At 45.9% G+C, this 22,783-nt stretch overlaps 1 long non-coding RNA gene across 1 annotated transcript in view; it reads left to right on the top strand.

The window, feature by feature from the left end:
* The first annotated feature begins 1,810 nt into the window (after nucleotides 1-1,810).
* Nucleotides 1,811-22,783, top strand: part of LOC146835274 (uncharacterized) — a 47,564-nt gene continuing 26,591 nt past the window's right edge. Inside the window, exon 1 of the long non-coding RNA XR_014960706.1 lies at nucleotides 1,811-2,092. This is a non-coding gene — a long non-coding RNA (uncharacterized LOC146835274). The remainder of the gene's footprint in view (nucleotides 2,093-22,783) is intronic.

The raw sequence follows: 22,783 nt of genomic DNA, 5'->3' as shown, positions 1-22,783 counted from the left end.
TGTTTATTCCTTTGTGGTCCCAGCTGAGCCAGAATACTGTCTTCCCGCAAATTGTGATCTGGTAGTTAAACCAAAGGGAGGTGAGGGTCGAGCCTTGTACTTTGTGTGTAAGGTGTCGAATTCGTAAATGACTATCTACGGATTTGAAGAAAGTGATGGATAAGGAGACAGAGAGCATGCTAGATAGAAAATTGATATGGGGTGCTAGCATCATTTTTACTGTGATCACCCGTCCCCACCATGTGATGTTTTTTGGAGACCATGTGGAGAACAGATCTTTAATGTTTTGGAGAGATTTTTTGTTATTGAAGTGCCCCCGAGTGTTTGAGGTCCGAAAAGAACCAGATGCCAAAAGTTGAGGGCTCTTGGTTTGTGCATGTCGGAACTGATGTCACTGCAGAGGCACCTAAGCAACGTGCATGAGAACGCTACAAAGGCTTGCGACACTTGCTCATCGATGTTGTGTTGTCGTGCAGTTCCTATAAATCTCTATAGGATTTGCGAGTTTAGACAACGTAAACTATGGGAGTGGCATCCAGACTGATTCCAGATGATAAATGTCTTATGATTAGGAGCTAGTGTTACCACCTGGCTGCCTTTTTACTGGCACAACCAGTACATGAATGTCCCAACCAGTGCAAAAGGTATCAAAACAAACTACTTCCACTATTGTTTCCTCTTATAAGCGCACACTTAAAATAGTAAATATGAGCAGAACACACTTTAAAATGTGTTCTAGAGCTGCCTTAATGATCCAAGACTAACAGTCTAATTAAACAAAGACAGCAAAGCCATGCTAAAATGATTACAGACAGTTTTATTCAAAGCCCTATTTAAGTATCATGTTAAATGCCTTCTTCTTTCTCATCCAGCACCACTAACTAATTTTCATAACATCATCCACTATTTGAGAAATGTCTGTGTGGGTCAAACCTGATTGTTCTGCCTTATGAATATAGTGTACCTACAGCATATTTCTTTATTTTTTAATTTTTTTTGTAAGTGATCCTTAGTTAGAAAGAAGTGGTCAACAAAACATGCATGCCAACAGACCCAATCAGGCTGGGTACTCCAGATTTTTAAAGCTAAATCTGACTTTATTTTACTTGTCTCCTGCCTAAAATTGCCTCTGCTTCAAAAAAGGTCAATAGGTCATTCCCAAAATTCATTTTTTAAATCTCCCGCTTTCCTGTTCTAAAATTTTGGCATGGTTGACATGTATGACAAAGCATGCATGCTAGCATTTTGAAAAGAGGGAGATTTTGAAAAAAAAATCAGGGGGGTCTTAATTTTTTGTAATTGACGTACATAGGAGCGGGAGGCAGCTAAAATAATTCAATTTTTGCCGTAAAAACACCGTTTCTCCCACCTGATCGGATCAAATGGCATCAGCAAATAGACATAAGTCTATGGTTACAAAGTCTGGTTAACAGAAGCCTCTGGTTTAATATTTTAAGAAGCAGATAATGCCTTTAACTGAAATCCAAAACTCAATTTGCTCCAAACAGAGTTGTTTGAGGATTCGCCGCCACATTACATATAAAGAATATCTGACACGAACAGGACAATTAGAAAAAAGTGCAGTTTAATGGTAGCAGCTGCCTACGTTTTTATACATTTAATAAAACACAAGATCTGGGCACTGTACTGCATCTTACTGCACTCTGAGGAATCACAGGCACCAATGCTTGTTTCCCTGCTGGATACCGGAGGCGGCGGTTCCGTCAGAGGCCACCAGAGGGCGCTCCTCGCCGGCTGATGAACCTACTGAGCTGCACACTGGATAAAAGGGAGGAGGGTTTCCTGTTCCGGGTCAGTGGCGGCAGAGACAGCAGCGGCGGTGACATCACTTCCGGCCTCTGCAGAGGAGGAAGGACCCCTGTCTGTCTGTGCAGTTATCTTCATCTTCAGACCCTCACAGACCCCCCAGACCCCAGATCTGCCCCTGCCCCCTCAGACCCCAGATCTGCCCCTCCTCAGAACCCAGATCTGCCCCTCAAACCCCCAGATCTGCCCCAGCCCCTCCCCAGACCTGCCGCCGCCCCCAGGAGGAGGAGAGAGCCTGGACATGTCTGCACAGGTTTCTGCTCAGGTAGGAGATTGTCAGCACCTTCTGCTGTGTTTGTAGAAATAGACTGAATAATCCTGGAGGAAATCTCTGCAGGAACCGGGCTGAGCTGGGCTCTTCTATCCGGGGGCCTCTGGGTCTTTCCTTCCGGCCCTGGGGGTGTTTGTGGGCATCATTTGTGTTAAAGAGGAGATCTGTGTGCTGCACTGCATCTTTCTGCACTGTGAGGGATCTGTGCACACTGCACTGCATCATGCTGCACTGTGAGGGATCTGTGCACTGCACTGTATCTTACTGCACTAAGGAATCTGTGCACTGCACTGCATCTTACTGCACTATGAGGAATCTGTGCACTGCACTGCATCTTACTGCACCATGAGGGGTCTGTGCAAACTGCACTGCATCTCACTGCACTGAGGGATCTGTACACTGCACTGCATCTTACTGCACTGTGAGGGGTCTGTACACTTCACTGCATTTTATTGTACTGTGAGGAATCTGTGCACACTGCACTGCATCTTACTGCACAGAGGGATCTGTGTATACTGCACTATGTCTTACTGTACTGGGAGGAGTCTGTGCACACTGCACTGCATCTTACTGCACTATGATGAATCCGTGTACTGCATCTTACTGCACTATGAGGAATCTGTGTACACTGAGCTGCATCTTCTTGCGTTGTGAGGATTCTTTGCACGCTGCACTGCATCTTATTGCACTACCAGAATTCAGGCCACTACATTTTACTGCACTATGAGGAATCTGTGCCACTGCACTGTATCTTACTGCACTACGAGGGATCTGTGCACACTACACTAAATTCTTACTGCACTATGAGAAATCTGCATACTGCACTGCAACCTACTGCACTATCAGGAATCTGTGCACACTGCACTGTTCAAAAGCTGTACACACTGCACTGCTGTTTACTACACCTTGTGGGACTTTGACAGAAGAGGAAGTCTCTAAAAACTGCACTTCTTTTTACTACTTTGTGCCAAATTTGTACACTGCGTTTTACTACTCTCTGAGAACTGTTTTTCAGAGATAATCAGTATATTTCATTGCTTTTGACAAGAAAGGAAAGGTGCGCACTCCGCACTGCTTTTTACTGCACTATCAGCGGTGTTTAAACTCAAAGGGGAAATCTGTGGACTCCTCTGTCTTTAACTATTCCACCGAAGAGTGTTTAGTGCACACCTCTCATCTGCATACTGAATCACTTTTTACTGCACTTCGAGGGGTGGTTAAACAAGAGAATATATGGGCACCCTGCACAGCTCTTCACTCTTCACTCTGACAAACCCATCCACCCTGCACTGCTATTTACTCTTCACTCTGACAAACCCATCCACCCTGCACTGCTCTTTACTCTTCACTCTGACAAACCCATCCACCCTGCACTGCTATTTACTCTTCACTCTGACAAACCCATCCACACTGCACTGTTCTTTACTCTTCACTCTGACAAGCCCATCCACCCTGCACTGCTCTTTACTCTTCACTCTTCACTCTGACAAACCCATCCACCCTGCACTGCTCTTTACTCTTCACTCTGGCAAACCCATCCACACTGCACTGCTCTTTACTCTTCACTCTGACAAACCCATCAACACTGCTCTGCTCTTTACTCTTCACTCTGGCAAACCCATCCACACTGCACTGCTCTTTACTCTTCACTCTTCACTCTTCACTCTGACAAACCCATCCACCCTGCACTGCTCTTTACTCTTCACTCTGACAAACCCATCCACCCTGCACTGCTCTTTACTCTTCACTCTGGCAAACCCATCCACACTGCACTGCTCTTTACTCTTCACTCTGGCAAACCCATCCACACTGCACTGCTCTTTACTCTTCACTCTGACAAACCCATCCACACTGCACTGCTCTTTACTCTTCACTCTGACAAGCCCATCCACCCTGCACTGCTCTTTACTCTTCACTCTTCACTCTGACAAACCCATCCACCCTGCACTGCTCTTTACTCTTCACTCTGGCAAACCCATCCACACTGCACTGCTCTTTACTCTTCACTCTGACAAACCCATCCACACTGCTCTGCTCTTTACTCTTCACTCTGACAAACCCATCCACCCTGCACTGCTCTTTACTCTTCACTCTTCACTCTTCACTCTGACAAACCCATCCACCCTGCACTGCTCTTTACTCTTCACTCTGACAAACCCATCCACCCTGCACTGCTATTTACTCTTCACTCTGACAAACCCATCCACACTGCACTGCTCTTTACTCTTCAATCTGACAAACCCATCCACCCTGCACTGCTATTTACTCTTCACTCTGACAAACCCATCCACACTGCACTGCTCTTTACTCTTCACTCTGACAAACCCATCCACACTGCACTGCTCTTTACTCTTCACTCTGACAAACCCATCCACCCTGCACTGCTCTTTACTCTTCACTCTGACAAACCCATCCACCCTGCACTGCTCTTTACTCTTCACTCTGACAAACCCATCCACCCTGCACTGCTCTTTACTCTTCACTCTGGCAAACCCATCCACACTGCACTGCTCTTTACTCTTCACTCTGACAAACCCATCCACCCTGCACTGCTCTTTACTCTTCACTCTGGCAAACCCATCCACACTGCACTGCTCTTTACTCTTCACTCTGGCAAACCCATCCACCCTGCACTGCTCTTTACTCTGACAAACCCATCCACCCTGCACTGCTCTTTTCTCTTCACTCTGACAAACCCATCCACACTGCACTGCTCTTTACTCTTCACTCTGACAAACCCATCCACCCTGCACTGCTCTTTACTCTTCACTCTGACAAACCCATCCACCCTGCACTGCTCTTTACTCTTCACTCTGGCAAACCCATCCACACTGCACTGCTCTTTACTCTTCACTCTGACAAACCCATCCACCCTGCACTGCTCTTTACTCCGACAAACCCATCCACCTTGCACTGCTCTTTTCTCTTCACTCTGACAAACCCATCCACACTGCACTGCTCTTTACTCTTCACTCTGGCAAACCCATCCACACTGCACTGCTTTTTACTTCACTGTGTGTGGTATCTTCAGAAGAGATGATCTGTGCTCATTGTTTTGTTCTTTATTGCCTGACGCGGGTCGTTTACAGAAGAGGAAGCCTGTTCACTGCACTATTTTCGATCTGCACTAGAAGCAGTGTTTTCATCCACAGGAGGCAATCTAGTTTACAACAGAATGAGGGTCGGTTACAGAAGAGTAAATCTGTGCACTCTGCACTGCTGTTTACTGACACCTTTTGAGCGGCCTTTAACAGAGAGGATCTGTAAACACCACACTGCTCTTACCTTTACTGTGAGGGGCAGTAACAAGAGGAAATCGGAGTGCAGTGCACTGCTGTTTATTACACTATGAGGGATATTTACAGAGGAAAACTCTGCACAATGCACTAACTATTACTACAATATAAGGGCTACTTACAAATCTGTAATGTGCACTGATGTTTACTGACACTAAGAGGAGTGTTTAGAGTAGAGAATATCTAATATCTGTACACTGCTTTGTACTCACAGTACGACGGGCATTTACTGTATAAACTGCACCACTTCTTACTGACACTGTGAGGGGTCTTAATTAAACGAGGGACTTTCACATTGCACTGCATTTTACTCACACTGTAAGGAGTGCAAGCAGAAGGAAATATTTCTACTCAGCCCTACTTTTTTACTTTACTTCACTTTGAGTAGGCATTTGCAGAGACTGCTTGAAATGAAAATTCCAGAAAGGTCTGGTTTAGCTAATTGTACAATCCTCCCTGTTGCTTCAGGGTGACACCGGAAGAGGGTGTGACAAACATAATTTCACAGAAGTGCTCAGATCAGCAATTCCAGTGTTTGGTATCCAAAGAACCCATTTGGGCCCTGAGCAGTGGCATCCTTTTTTACCTATTTATGATATATCTGCTCAGTGAACTAGTGCCATGTCTCAACCAATGCCCGTCACCATAGAGTCCGTAAGACCTACAGTCAAGTGTAGCAGAAACCTTGTTGCCTTAAACTATGTAAAGATATCATGACTTGGTGTGAATCTATACCTATAATATACAGAGCTAGCCTCTGCACCTGATATTACATTGTTTGCGTCAGATTCTCCAAGTGCCTGGCCTGCGTTATTCCATTGTTTGCATCAGATTCTTACAGTGTATGACCCGTGTTATTCCATTGTTTGCATCATATTCTCATAGTGCATGACCTTTGTTATTGCATTGTTTGCATCAATCCTAGTGCCCGGCCTGTGTTATTGCATTGTTTGTGTCAGATTCTCCTAGCGCCTGACCTGTGTTATTGCGTTGTTTGCATCAGATTCTCCTAGTGCCTGGCCTGTGTTATTGCATTGTGTGCGTCACATTCTCCTAGTGCCAGCCTGTGTTATTGCACTGTTTGCAACATATCTTCCTAGTGCCTGGTCTGTGTAATTGCATTGTTTCCATCTGATTCCCCTAGTGCCAGCCTGTGTTATTGCATTGTTTGCGTCAGATTCTCCTAGTGCCCGGCATGTGTTATTGCATTGTGTCCATCTGATTCTCCTAGTGCCTGGCCTGTTTTATTTCATTGTTTAGATCAGATTCTGCTAGTACCTGGCCTGTGTTATTGCATTGTTTGAGGCAGATTCTCCTAGTACCTGGCTTGTATTATTGCATTGTTTACATCGGATTCTGCTATTACCTCACCTGTGTTATTGCATTGTTTGCATCCGATTCTGCTAGTACCTGGCCTGTGTTATTGTATTGTTTGCATTCGATTCTTTTAGTGCCTGGCCTGTGTTACTGCATTGTTTACATCGGATTCTCCTAGTGCCTGGCCCGTGTTCTTGCATTGTTTACATCGGATTCTGCTATTACCTGACCTGTGTTATTGCATTGTTTGCATCCAATTCTTCTAGTACCTGGCCTGTGTTATTGCATTGTTTGCATCCGATTCTGCTAGTACCTGGCCTGTATTATTGCATTGTTTGCATCGGATTCTCCTAGTTCCTGCCCCGTGTTCTTGCATTGTTTACATCGGATTCTCCTAGTACCTGGCCTGTGTTATTGCATTGTTTGCATCAGCGTCTCCTAGTAACTGGCCCATGTTATTGCATTGTGTCCATCAGGTTCTCCTAGTTCCAGAACTATGTTATTGCATTGTGTGCTCTACATTCGCTATGTTATTATTCTAGTAGGTGCAGCTTTTCTAATAAACATGGTACCTTTTATCCCAATAAAGTGCATCTGACTGCAAGAATACTGCATGGGTCCTGCAGCAGTAATCTACTGACTATTTATGTGCTGGGCTGACTATTTTTTCATATGCCGACGATACTCAAATTGTTTTCTCCCTCTCCAGCAGTGAGAGTAATGATGCTTCGGTTCTGAAAATTGGGTTATCACGTATAGCTGAGTGGATGCAGAGACACCTTCTCAAGTTAAACGGTGACAAAACTGAAATCCTTATTTTTGGGAAGCAGAAAGACCTATGGGGCCCACAACATTGGCCTAGCGAGATGGGAACGCTCCCTCAACCTTCCCCTGTGGCCCGTAATCTCGGCTTTCTCATTGACGATAAACTCTCCATGAGGCAGCAGGCCACTCAGGTGGCCGCCATCTGCTTTACCACTCTGCGGTGGCTTCAGAAAATTCTATGGATGCTGCCCCTAGCCACTAGTAGAACCGTTGTCCAGGCGTTAGTAACCTCTCGCCTGGACTACGGAAACGTCCTTTATCTTGGTGCCGATGCGGCCACTATAAATAAACTTCAAGTGGTTCAAAACTCAGCTGCTCGTCTTCTTTGTAACATCCCTAGGAGACTTTCAGCCACTCAAGCTCTGCGTGACCTCCACTGGCTCCGGATCCCTAGCCGCATTAATTTTAAGACTATTTGTTATCTCTTTAAAGCTAAGCAGGGTTCGGCCCCTAAATATTTGCAAAACCTAGTCCAACTGTATAAGCCGAATCGCACTCTTAGATCTTCTACTAGCTGCGATTTCGTCATTCCCCGTTTTAAGATTGTAAAAATGGGAGGACGAGCTTTTTCCCATCTTGCCCCCAAATATTGGAATGCCTTACCTATCACCTTGAAATCAGAAAATAATTTTTTCATCTTTAGAAAAAGGTTGAAGACTTTGCTTTTTAATTGATCTGCCGCTGCCCTAGTCGTTTTCTGATGTTGCCTTTTAGGTGGTCTGCTTTTTCTTCTTGAGTCTATCCCTTCGCGCCGGGAAACCCACTGTGGGTAGCTGTTGCGCGTTATAAGCTCAAATAAATAATAAATAGCAACAGTCAGGACAACATGTCTACCTAAGATGTCGTAAGGGCAGAAACAGTACATAGCTAAGTAGGTATGATGGAAAGCAAACTGTTGAGTAAAGTTTTAAATTAAGAAGTTGCTGTGATAGACGGCAAAACATCCATGTTAAAACAACAGCAGTAGGACAATGGTACATAGATTGATAATGCTAGCTTTATCTACAGTTCTGTGCAGTGTGTGTTATTTATTGTTCACTGAGTGTGGAGCTTCCACGAATCTCAGAGGCAGGCTGTCCCAAAGATGGTAACATAGAAGGGTGCTCCACACGCATTCAAACCTCTGCAAGCGAGGTCAATAGTTGATGCCTCAGCTCAATGAAGGTCCTCCACCCACATCTAGCACACACAGGCTCTGCAGTCAGAGGCCTGAGACATGTTGGGGGCACAATCAGTGCTGCTTTCCCACTAGTAGCATTTAATTTGCAGTCCTTGAGCTCATGTAGTGCATTTTACTAGGGACTTAAACATAATTTAAATATGATAATTGGGTATGAGCCAATATTACCATGTTTAGAGGAGAGAGCACATGCACTTTAGCACTGGTTATATGTGGCAAAGTGCACAGAGTCCTTATACCAACAAAAAAAGTCAGAAGAAGTTGAAGAGGAAGGCAAACAAATTGTGGGTGACCCTGCAGAGAGGGACATTTTCTAACAATTGCAATTCGCAGAAGCCATTGTAATTCATGATTACTGAAGACTAAACCAGATGCAGCGTTGATGCTGCCAGCCCGCTTCTCTGATGATGCACATTAGAAACAAAATGGAGGATAACAATAAAGTAAAGAGCACCTATCACTGGAAACACAAGAGTGAACCAAGTGTGATATTGACTCTGGACAATTGAGGACCATAGGTGACAAGAGCTGGGAAAAGAAGAGAAAAGAAATCTGACTTGGGTGTCAAATAATACAAAAAAAGGAAGTTATGGCGTAATCACACTGCACTTAACTCCAAACGTGGTTACTGAATATTATGGAGTTCTCCTCTTGGGGGTCCAGCTGCCATGTTGAGAGTGAGCATCATCAGGTGGAAGGGTGCCTAGTCACCACATCCCCCTATGCTCGTAGTGGGTATAGAAGTGGCACCCCTGGCAACCAGACCTCAGATAACATCTGTACTGGAGAGAGGACCAAAGAAAGACTGCCCTGCTGTTCTCTGGACCCAGCAAAAAGAGTCTGTATCAAAGACTAGACTGTGTCTGGGACCTTGGATTAGCAAAGAAAGGGCTGTGTCTGTGGTGCCCCCCTCATGGAAACGTTCTCTACAAGCCTCAGGACAGAGCAGGTGAGGCCAAGTGTCAGATGGCTAACTCCCTGTTACCATCACAGGGCAATAAACACTGAGAAACCTGCACCCTTGAGGTCCCAGCGCCAAAAAGCCTGAACACCACTGGACATCAAGGTGCAATCTGGGAGACTGAGTCCTGGCCCTCAAAAGTTGTTGCTGAGTCTACTGGATCAGGAAGAGATGTAGGGGTGCAGTTTGTTTGCACAGAACATACATTACTGACAGTTAGAGGGCTGTTTTTGGTGTAACAGGAGACCAGTAGCCCAGTGGCAACTGGTTTTGTGCTGTTCGCCAACTGAGCATCACAGTGCATCGGCCCATGAGGTCAAACTAGCTCCCCTGTGCTCGTAGACCAAGGGGTCACCACAGTAAGACCCAATGACACTGGCTCAGCAACCTCAGCATCCTTGAACATCTTCAACATCCTGCATCTCTTGCATCAGGACCGCTCCATTGGATCCTAGAGCAGGCAGTTCACTCATATGACCTTCAGCATCCTCCATCTCTTGCATCAGGACCGCTCCAATGATTCCTACGGCAGTTCACCCATAGGACATTCAGCATCCTGCATCTCTTGCATCAGGACCGCTCCATTGATTCCTTCAGCAGTTCACCCATAGGACCTTCAGCATCCTCCATCTCTTGCATCAGGATCGCTCCATTGATTCCTACGGGAGTTCACCTATAGGACCTTGAACTGAAGACTGCTTTAACCAAGAGGTAACTACTGGACCTGACTGGTCCCTGTTACTGGCTCCCTCTTGGAGTCAGACCACACAAAGGTGCCCTTGTACCCATATTCAAGTTACCTGTTGTGGCCAACCCTAAACCATGAGTCACAGTAGATTAAAAATATTTATTGCTGTAGTGAAAAGCAGCGATTCATTCATATTTCTGGAATACTCTGGTGGATGGTTGTCATTGAGGTGTTGTAGTGATCATACAGGCCAATAAAGTAGTTTCATACATCCTTTATTCATAGTACGTCTTCTTCATGTAATAACCTCCAGCAGACTGGCAAAGTCAACTGCTGTTCATAGAACCACACAGAGACATCATTCTAAATACATCATCAATGCCCAGAAGAACATAGAGCATCTCCAAACATCTTCACCCTTATATAATACAAATGAAAATATAACACTGAGAAAACATAGAACAATCAACATATGAAATACAGCAGGACATAAGCAATTAAAGGTGAGTGGTATCAACAGGACTCTTGACCCAACAAAGACTCCCTTTACTCCAAAACCTCCCATCACTCAATTGGACAACCGAGTTCTTCACTTTGACCACTTTTTGAGGTTGATAAAACTTACTTTCTCCTTTCTTTATATGACCAGATTTCTTCACAGCCGCCCTGTCACAACAACTCACAACCAACTCCATAACCGCTTTCCTGTTGTCATAAATTATCTTATTTCGTCTCTGACACTCCATTGCTCTTGCTGACATGCAATCACGATCAACGCACACTTGATCTTTCTTCTTTAACCACACAGGTGATTCCTTTGTTGCAGGTGTGAAAAGTTGGCCTGGCATATGCTGTCCACTATTCTAGTGGGCACCTTGCACCAGTCCAAACGACCCCTTATTGATGGTAGGTTAAAGACAACCTTATAGAAAGCTATCCTAGTGGTAGCTGTGGAGAGCAGCCTTAAGGCTAAGTCTTGAAGGAATGTAAAGCAGCTTGTTTTACCAGTCTATAGTCTCGTGAATGACCAAATGAAAGGAGAACCACACCAGGTATATATATAAAATATATGTATTTATTCTAAAAACATCCCTCTAGTCTCTTTATGAGGCTAGAGGCGAAAGTACATTCAGTAAACTTAATAGCACACAGTAAATTAGCACAATATACGTTGAGCCCTAGGGGCGTACCAAACCTTATAACAATAAAGTGGTATAAGAACCATGACTTGCATAGATACAAGGCCTAGAGCCTTTAGAACTGCTGGGGCCACCAGGAACCACCCAAGGTAGTGACACAGGGGACCCACGGGGGACGCGTGCAGTGTCTAAACACAGCTGCGAATCACCATTAACTTCTATGGGGAAAGTCGCGGTTGGAAATTCAAACATAAAGGACACTTAGAAGAGGACTTGGAGCAAACCCCTCTAGAACTAGGAGGTTCTAGAGTCAACACCCACGGGAGCACCGGAGTACTCGAGTTACCTCACCCAGGTAAGCCGGGTGCATAGGTGTCTTTTCGTGTCGGGTTTCGTCGTTGTTTTCAATGGCGATCTGCTGCAAAGTGCTGCTGGCGTCCAAGAGGAAACTGTACGGAGAGATCCAAGCCTGGATCAGAGATGTGAAGAACCTGAAAGCAGAGGGGACAGACTCTGGGTCACTGGCCAGTGACCAGGAAGGCGATGAGCGGATGCCCACCGATGTCGGGTGCTTGCAGGTGAAGAAGGTGAAGCTTGACTCTTCAGCCACGAGGTCCCGGAGACGTCGACGATGACCAGGAGCTGGATTTGAGCTGTCCCACAAAGAATGTCGAGTGCTGCAGTGTCGGTGCCCGGATTAGACCCAACAAGCCTTGGCAACAGCAACCCACGCAGAAAGCAGAGATAGGCTTTGGTGCAGACCAGCAAGGTCTGGGTGACTCACCACTTGGTAGGGAGTCAGGGCACGTCTGGAGCAACCAGGAAAGCCCAAGGAAAACTAGAGTTACCTTCGAGGGGACCCACTAGTCAACGGACTAGGGATCGCGAAGGAGCCTCGAGCGAAAGTGCAAGAAGCAGGCCCACGGAACACTCGTGGAGTGTAGGTCCACAATCTTCAGTGCAGGTGATGCTCGGGGCTTGGGCTACAAGTAACCCAAAGCACAACTTCAGGAGAGTTCGGGAAGTCGATGTACCAGCAAATGTGCACGGTGTCCAGGAGTTCCGGTCCCACGTCTCTTGTGAGGGCTGCGGGTCTCAGCTTTGCTGGGATCTCGTGTCGGCCTCTGAGAAGTCTGGAAGTGCGTGTCCTGAGTCGCAAATACTTCGGAGTCCTGCAGGAGCTTCGGAAATGCAGACCAGCATGATGCTTCTTTGGTGCCTGTTTGAACAGGGGAGTCACTCCTTGACCCCAAGGGAGATTCTTCCGTCTTCTAGTCGTGTAGAATGTCGAAGTTCCAGGATATATGTTGCAGAGTTTTGTCCAGTTGTAATCTGAAGTCCTAAGGACTGGAGTCCCATACTTATACTAAGAAAGGGCGTTGGACATACTCTGGGGACCCACCTATGGGAGGGTCAGGGAAGAGGGGAGGTTACACCCATTCCCTTTGTCCAGTTTTGCGCCCAAGCAGGGGGTCAGCGCCCCTGCAACCGGTTTGAACTGGGGTATGCACAGGGACACCAAGTGTGTCCCCAGCACTGTCTGAAAAGCACTCTCTGAGTGCTCCCACCCAGCCCCAATACACTAAAGCCTGTCTGGGAGGTGGTTACACCTCCCTGTGACAGGAAACCTATTGTCCAGGCCTCCCCTACCGGAGTTTCGTCCAGCAGCAGGAGGTCAGACCCGTGTCTGCAGCATCCACTTTGTGATGCTAGGGTTCTTTTAAACTATTACCGGGCAGACCAGTGTGTACATGTTTTCTCCCTCTAGAAGGGTGGAATTCTACCCCCGCCGCCAGGACTGGTAGGGGGTAGGATTCCAAAGTGTTTGACACCAAACACGACATGTTTCGATGCAGCCATTCCAAAGTTAGCATGTACCTTGAGGTTATAATGCACTTAAGAGTATATGGTCTGGCTGCATCACAGAACAGCTTCAGAGATAGATTTCGAATGCTGCAGAGAGGTCCTGCTCATGCATGGGCACCCTCTCACACAAAACCAAGCACTCAGCCTTCAGGATTGATAAGGCCTGCCATAGGAGTGACTGATAGGTTTATATGTGTCAGTGATTAAAGGTAGATATAGGTAACCTATATCTTAGTAAGGGGTGCATGCACCACCTTACCCAGGCTGCAGTAGCAGTCCTGTGGTGCCATTGTGGAAGGCTTCCCAGGGGTGGCATAATACATGCTTCAGCCCCTGGCAGGCCTCTGTGGTACCTATGCCCTTAGTACCTAAGGTACCATATACTTGTACAGTCAGTACAGCCTTTTGGTCCTGCCAGGCTTTCTTTAATTCCTGGCTAGCCTCAAGGTTTTTAGTTGCCTTTTTCATGTATTCAGCCATCCTGGAGCGGAGACCAAGTACATAGTCCACTATGTCCTGTTTAGGGGGTTTGAGAGGTAACTCCCATCCCTCCTTCACCAGACACAATAGTCCTCTTACAGGATGCCCAAACAGAAGTTCAAAAGGGCTTTAGCCAACCCCCTTCTGAGGAACCTCCGTGTATGCAAATAAAAGGCAGGGTAGTAGGATGTCCCATCTCTGCCTAAGCTTTCCTGGAAGACCCTTCATCATACCCTTTAAGGTTTTGTTGAACCTTTCAACTAAACCATTGCATTGTGGGTGATGGGGGTGGTGAATTTGTAATTCACTCCACACTCCTTCCACATTGCAGTCAAGTAGCTAGACATAAAGTTTGCATCTCTGTCAGAAACTACCGCCTTAGGGAAACCCACTCTTGAGAACACTCCCAAGAGGGCTCTTGCCACCACAGGTGCTGTAGTGGTCCTAAGGGGAATTGCCTCTGGGTACCTAGTGGCATGGTCCACAACCACTAGGATAAACCTGTGCCCAGATGCTGTCTGAGGATCCATTGGTCCAACAATGTCAGTCCCCACTCTCTCAAAGGGAACCCCCACCACAGGTAGTGGTATCAAGGGGGCCTTTGTTGTACCACCTGTCTTACCACTGGCTTGACAGGTGACACAGGAGCGACACAATTCCTTGGTGTCTTCTGACATATGGGGCCAATGAAAGTGAGGGACAGTTCTGTCCCAGGTGTTGTTTTGGCCCAGGTGACCTGCTAAGGGAATATCATGGGCTAGTGTCAATAGGAAGCCCCTGACTTTCAAAGGTATGACCAACCTCCTGGCTGCACCAGGCTTGGGGTCTCTACCCTCTAAATATAGGAGTCCATCATCTCAATAAATCTTATGGGTGCCACTAGCATTCCCAGCAGCCTCAGTAGCAGCTTGCAGATCTGCCCTGGAAGGGACCCCTGTCCCCACAAACTCAACCTGATCAGGCTCAAGCTCACATGAGACAGTTCCTTCTTCAGGAGCACAATCATCTCCCTCAAGAGACTGATCCTCACTCTGAGTCAGGGGGGAAAGGCACTTCCTTTACCCTTCTGCTCCTTTTCTTGAAAGGCACCTGGTCCATTATTCCAGAATCCAGGGCCTGTTCAGTTTTAGACATTTTGGCCTGTGACCTAGTCACAGCAAACACATGTGCAGAGATCCCTAACATTTCTGCATGGGTCCTTAACTCCACTTGAGACCAGGCTGAAGTCTCTAAATCATTGCCAAGCAAGCATTCAACAGGGAGGTCTGCACTCACCACAACCTTCTTTAGGCCAGTTACCTTTCCCCAGGAGAAAATAACAACTGTCAGGGCATGGTTGGTCCTGACATTGCTAACATTGGTCACTTGGTAGAGTTCACCAAGTATGATCTGTCCAGGGTCCACAAGGTCTTGTGTCACCATTATGACACTAGCCCCTGTATCCCTGTAGGCCATAGCCTCTTTTCCATTTATCAAAGGCTGCTGTCTGTATTTGCCCAAGATACTAGGACTCACAAAGGAGGACATATCCATGCCTCCATCACAGACCAGTACAGCCTGAGGTGGAACTTTGACTAGGCCAGAGTCCATCTCAGAACCCAGGGTTAACCCTACTACACCCTTCTGCTGAGTACCACCATCTGGAGCTGAACTAGGGGGAATAGTTGCCTTATGGGCAATGGTGGCTGGAGTTGAGTCTTTATTTCTAGTGAAATCACTAGTCCAATGGTTGTTCTGTTTACAGACTTTACACCATGGTTTCTTTTGGCCTTTCTTCTTGGAAGATTGGGAATCCCCCCCATTAGAAGATTTTTGGGGACCTTGTGAAGACTTCTGGTCTTTACCCTTCTCCCCACCTTTATTAGGATCGTGCTTCTTCTGGTCACCACCTTGGTTCTGCACCTTCTGCTTCACCCTGGTTCTGACCCATTTGTCTGCCTTCTTTCCAAATTCTTGGGAAGAGGTCGGATCAGAGTCTACCAGGTGCTGATGCAACAGCTGATTCTGTCATTTATTAAGGATCTGCTCCCTCATAATCAAGTTGTATAATCCTGTATAATCACACACTTTACTGCCCAGTAACCAGCCCTCCAGAGCCTTAGTAGCACAATCAACAAAGTCAACCCAGTCCTGAGTCTGAGCCTTTTGGGTATCTCTGAACTGTATTCTATACTGCTCAGTGGTTAGGCCAAACCCATCATTCAGAGCACTCTTCAGGGCTGTATAATCATCAGCATCCTCTTCTCTTACAGTGAGGAGCTTGTCTCTACCTTTGTCTGCAAAGGAGAGCCACAAGACAGCTGCCCACTGCTCCTGGGGGACCTTCTGTACTTTTCAGGCCCTTTCCAGGGCAGTTATCCATTTGTGGATGTTATCCCCACTCTGGTAGGGAGGGAAAATCTTGTTTAAATTCCTGTGGTCATGAGACCTTTCTCTACCACTAGGGAAGTTGCTGCCACCATGGGACTCTAGTCCCTATTTTTTTTTTTTTAGCTTTTTCAAGCTCTAGGGTCTCCCTTTCTAAGGCTACTTGCTGTCTCCTTATCCTCAGTTGAGCCTCTTGTAGTCTCATCTGATTCTCTCTCTTCTCCTGGAAGGTGTCCCTCCTATGAGAAGAGACAGAAGTCTCTACAGATGTGTCAGAATGGTTAGATTCCTGTGAAGGAGATCTTGGCCTTCTAGGCACACCTCCAACTCTTCGTGGGGGGACAAAGAAGGGACCCGCTGGGCCTTCATCTCCATCTCCAGTAGGAGCTGCATTTTCCAGGTCAAGGTAATTGTCACCTCCCTGGTCAGCATCAGAGTCTGATTCCTGTGGGATTGGAACGCTGGGATCTTCCTCATATGCTGCTTCCACCCCACTGTCTACCCTTTCAGGCTCTGAAGCCTTTCTAAAGTCATCTAGAGGGGTTGGGTGTTGGCACCCTTGCCTGTCTTCAGTTTCCTCATAGTACAAAGAGCCCTTAACTCAGAGAAAGGGAATGTGTCATACTTGGATGTCTGCACTGTGCTGACATCTGGCAGGGACCCACTGGTTCCTGGCCCTGAAGACATCACTAGTGAGGTGTGGTGTATGCACCTACCTACTCTAGTCGTTACCTACTTTACTCTCTTTAGTTGTAGAAAGGGTGTGCTAAGCCCTTGGCACACAACTCTAAGTTCAGTAGAACTTACTGTATTTAAGCTTGTATTATATGTACCTCTGGTACCTTTAGTGGTTTTCAAATGATCAATCACTTGAGATTATCTAGTAAAACAATGGCAAGCTGGAATCCCACACGCTGCACACCAATGTGAAAAGTTGGCCTGGCATATGCTGTCCACTATTCTAGTGGGCACCTTGCACCAGTCCAAACGACCCCTTATTGATGGTAGGTTAAAGACAACCTTATAGAAAGCTATCCTAGTGGTAGCTGTAGCGAGCAGCCTTCAGGCTAAGTCTTGAAGGAATGTAAAGCAGCTTGTTTTACCAGTCTATAATCTTGTGAATGACCAAATGAAAGGAGAACCACACCAGGTATATATATGAAATATATGTATTTATTCTAAATACATCCCTCAAGTCTCTTTATGAGGCTAGAGGCAAAAGTACATTCAGTAAACTTAATAGCACACAGTAAATTAGGACAATATACGCTGAGCCCTAGGGGCATACCAAACCATATATCAATAAAGTGGTATAAGAACCACGACTTGCATAGATACAAGGTCTATAGCCTTTAGAACCGCTGGGGCCACCAGGAACCACCCAAGATAGTGACACAGGGGACCCACGGGGGATGCGTGCAGTGTCTAAACACAGCAGCAAATCACCATTAACTTCTATGGGGAAAGTCGCAGTTGGAAATTCAAAGATAAAGGACACTTGGAAGAGGACTTGGAGCAAACCCCTTTAGAACTAGGAGGTTCTAGAGTCAACACCCACGGGAGCACCGGAGTACTCGAGTTACCTCACCCAGGGAAGCCAGGTGCATAGGTGTCTTTTCGGGTCGGGTTTCGTCATCGTTTTCAATGGCGATCTGCTGCAAAGTGCTGCTGGCGTCCAGGAGGAAAGTGTCCGGAGAGATCCAAGCCTGGATCGGAGATGTGAAGAACCTGAAAGCAGAGGGGCCAGAGTCTGGGTCACTGGCCAGTGACCAGGAAGGCGATGAGCGGATGCCCACCGATGTCGGGTGCTTGCAGGTGAAGAAGGTGAAGCTTGACTCTTCAGCCACGAGGTCCCAGAGACGTCGACGATGACCAGGAGCTGGATTCGAGCTGTCCCACGAAGGATGTTGATTGCTGCGGTGTCTGTGCCCGGATTGGATCCAACAAGCCTTGGCAACAGCAGCCCACGCAGAAAGCAGAGATAGGCTTCGGTGCAGACCAGCAAGGTCTGGGTGACTCACCACTTGGTAGGGAGTCAGGGCACGTCTGGAGCAACCAGGAAAGCCCAAGGAAAAGTAGTGTTACCTTCAAGGGGACCCACCAGTCAACGGACTAGGGATCGCAAAGGAGCCTCAAGCAAAAGTGCAAGAAGAAGGCCCACAATCTTCGGGTGCAGGTGATGCTCGGGGCTTGGGCTACAAGTAACCCTAATCACAACTTCAGGAAAGTTCGGGAAGTCGATGCACTAGCAAATGTGCACGGTGTACAGGAGTTCTGGGCCCACGTCTCTCGTGAGGGTTGCGGGTCTCAGCTTTGCTGGTATCTTGGTGCCTGTTTGACCAGGGGAGTCACTCCTTGACCCCAAGGGAGATTCTTCCGTCTTCTGGTCGTGTAAAATGTCGAAGTTCCAGGATATATGTTGCAGAGTTTCGTCCAGGTGTAATCTGAAGTCCTAAGGACTGGGGTCCCATACTTATACTAAGAAAGGGGGTTAGACATGCTCTGGGGACCCACCTATGGGAGGGTCTGGGAAGAGGGGTGGTTACACCCATTCCCTTTGTCCAGTTTCGCGCCAGAGCAGGGGCTGAGCGCCCTTGCAACCGGTTTGAACTGGGGTATGCACAGGGACACCAAGTGTGCCCCAGCACTGTCTGAAATGCACTCTCTGAGTGCTCCCACCCAGCCCCAATACACTAAAGCCTGTCTGGGAGGTGGTTACACCTCCCTTGTGACAGGAAACCTATTGTCCAGGCCTTCCCTGCTGGAGTTTCGTCCAGCAGCAGGAAGTCAGACCGTTGTCTGTGGCTGCAGCATCCATTTTGTGATGCTAGGGTTCTTTTAAACTATTACCGGTCAGACCAGTGTGTACATGCCTTCTCCCTCTACAAGGGTGGAATTCTACCCCCGACGCCAGGACTGGCGGGGGGTAGGATTCGAAAGTGTTTGACACCAAACACGACATGTTTCAATGCAGCTATTCCAAAGTTAGCATTTACCGCGAGGTTATAATGCACTTAAGAGTATATGGTCTGGCTGCATCATAGAACAGCTTCAGAGAATAGATTCCGAAAGCTGCAGAAGGGTCCTGCTCATGCATGGGTACCCTGTCACACAAAACCAAGCACTCAGCCTTCAGGATTGATAAGGCCTGCCATAGGAGTGACTGATAGGTTTATATGTGTCAGTGATTAAAGGTAGATATAGGTAACCTAAAAAAAGTGGGGGTAACCATAGTAAGCAGATCCTACTCTCCTACAGCAGGTTCTCTTCTCTTGAGAGCCACAAATGGAGTCACACCTGTCGTAGAATGTGGCGTAACTCTGAGCCCAAAACATTTTGTTCAATTCACACTACCATGCAAGACCATTGGCCAAAGAGAACTGGATATTCTCCATGACTTTTCTATTGACCCTTTCCACTAATCCATTAGATTGTGGCCTAAACAATGGCACTTTTTAATGCTTGATACCAAGACCCTCATGGAAACTTGCCATGACTGTAGAAACCAACTGCTCTCAGTTATCAGAAACGAATACTTTGGGAATTCCTTCTTCCAATAACACTCCCTTCAAAAATTCCGCCACACTCTGACTAGAGATGTCCCTCATAGGCTTAACCACAAAACACTTGCTACGGTAATCCACCAGAACTGCCAAAATCCTGTCTCTCACACCCAGCTTATCCACAGGACCAACAAAATCCAAAGCCAATCTTTCCCATGGACGAGTGGGTAGTTCTACACATCCTAACGGTGGCTGCCTAACCACCTTGCACTTGTCGCTATTCCCACAAGCAATCAAGTCACTGACTACTCTCTCAACCTCCTTGTCCATATTTGGCCACCAAAAAGAATGTCTCAACCTTTTCTTAGTTAAACTCCTTCCTAAATGTCCTTCATGAACAATCCTCATAATTCTACCTCTCAATATTCTTGGAGGTACAATGCGACTACACAGTAACATCTTATCCTCCTGAATGCTCAACTCATCTTTTACCACAAGTTATTGCTTTAAAGACTCATCGAGAGTACTCAACCATTGACAACCATTGCTATTCAGAGTCTTTAACTGCCTGTATTTGTCATCATTAAGGACGGCGTCACTCCACTCGTCTTGCCTCAAAGCTAACTCTTCATCCACAGGACTGACAATAAATTTGTCCGAAAGAAAAACATCCTCTTCTTCAGTCACCGGTAAACGAGACAGACAATCAGCCACCACATTTCTGTTTCCCTCGATGAATTCTACACAAAAATTGACACAGATAACAACCACTTGAAAATGCGGGGAATTAACATCTCCTTCCAGTCCCCTACCACACTTGAATATATGCAATAACGGCTTGTAGTCAGTCTTAAGTGTATCTAAAATGGTTCAATCCCCAACAACAAGCCAGAGCCTCCTTCTCGATAGCTGAATAGGACAATTCAGCCCCTTGCAACCTCCCCGAAGCAAAACCAATAATTTTCTCCTCACCATACACCTTCTGCGTCAAAACAGCACTTAAGCCCACATTACTAGCATCAGTCGTCACCGTAGCCTTTTTAGTGACATCGAAAGGCCCCAATGTTGGTGCGGTTGTAAGAGATTTTTGATAGAAGTAAATGCAGCATCACAATTTGTTCCCCATACATACTCCACTCCTTTTTTTTAAAAGGATCCTCATGAGTTCAACCACATCAGCAAAGTTGGAAATGAATTTGGAACAGTATTCAGCAAGTCCTAAGAAGGACTTCAATTGCTCCTTGTCCTCAGGTCGAGGCACATCTACAACGGTTAATTCCTTCTGCAGAGGTCTTGTGACTGAGGTAAGACACTTGTTTTTTACGTAATAGATATTTTTCTCTCTTTACAGTCAAACCATATCTTTCCATTCTCTTTAAAACTTCATTCAGCAGACCATGTTCACTCTCAGATTTTCCCACCACCAATACATTGTCTTGAAAACACAAGACGTTTTGCAGACCATGAAAATTTTTCTGCATAACTCTTTGAAAAACTGCAGAAGCCGAAGCTAAACCAAATGGCATGCGACAATAACGGTATGCCACAAGAGTAGTCACAAAAGAATTTAATGGTCTAGAATCTGGGTGCAAGTTCACTTGATGATAGGCTGCCGACATGTCAAGGACACTGAATACACTTCCTCCACCATCCTGTTCAACATTTCAGTGATATTGAGTAATGGTTGACGATCTACCCAAATGTTCTTATTCAAATCACGCAAATCAATGACAAATCTTATTATCAGCCTTTGGGGCAATCACAATGGGAGCAAGCCACTCCGATGATTCAATAGTAGGCTCAATAATCTTTTCTTTCAGTAGCTTATCGAGCTCCTGTTGGAGAGGCTCCTTCATGAGAAAAGGTATGGGTCTTACATTATGGACCGCTGGAACAGCACTCTCTTTCAATATTATTTTGGGAGTAAAACCTTACAGCTTATCCAATTTATCAGTGAGTACATTCGGAAAAGACTGAAATAATTCTTCACTCCATTTTGTATCAGCATCATGCTTAAGTGAAAGAATCGCATTCCCAAATTCTATACCCATCACAGGTTCATTAGCAAAACAATGTTCAAATCATGCTGATGACGCCATCCCAAAAGATTAGATCCTTCCTCAGTCACAAATCCTCCCATGCACACCATTATTCTTAAAGAATATGTTTATCCACCTCACACCAATAATATCGATTTTCCTTCCTCCTTACCTCACTGCTTTTACATCAGCTGACAACAAATCCTCCAGCTTCCTCTTGACAACGTTCACATAAGTTTCTTTGGAAATCAAAGTAAAAAGACTTCCTGAATCTGCTAACGCATTAATTTGTGCAGTACCCAAAGAAATGGCACGGTGAGGTTTTTCTAGTGGTTCAGAACTCTCTATTTTCACTCCTTGCAAACTACTTTTTTCTTGTACCAATTCCTATACTGTAGAAAACACACTGTCATTTATAGTAGATATAATCTCATGTTGTATTTCCTCCATAACCTCTACTACATTTACAGTTGGATCTTGCACCCTCCCCTTTGATCTGCAGACTTATGCTAAATTACCTTTCTCGCCAGACACTCTATGAGTCATGCTTCTTGCAGCACACGCAAGACTGGTAAGCAAATGTGCTCCAGAGCCCCACACCGATAGCACATTATTTTTCTTTTTTCACTCACTTTACTTTCTATTGCTTCGTGCAGGTTTGAGTTTAGGACTCAGTTTAACTTCCTTAACATCAATCAAAGACGATTCTTTCTCAAAAGCTTTAACACTCAGTTTGTTCATGTCAATTTCCTTCATTCACACCTATCTGTGTTCCATACACCTGGCATTATGTATAGACTCCTCTAATGTAGGATCCAAGGATAGGAGTCTGGTGTCGAATGAGACTCTCAGATAAATTTTGAAATTCACATGTTAGTGCTAATCCAAGCAACATAGCAACATAACTCATAATATCCTCATCGTGACCTTGTATTCTAGAGAAAATTTTGATTCTCTCAAAAACAACACTCATCTTAGGTGTGAAGTGTTTCTCTAACATTTGTATGGACATTTCATAAACATT

Source organism: Triturus cristatus, chromosome 4_2, assembly GCF_964204655.1.
Source record: "Triturus cristatus chromosome 4_2, aTriCri1.1, whole genome shotgun sequence".
In the NCBI taxonomy this organism is placed as follows: domain Eukaryota; kingdom Metazoa; phylum Chordata; class Amphibia; order Caudata; family Salamandridae; genus Triturus; species Triturus cristatus.
The sequence above is the reverse complement of the archived record's forward strand: the minus strand, read 5'-3'. Positions and strand labels throughout refer to the sequence as shown.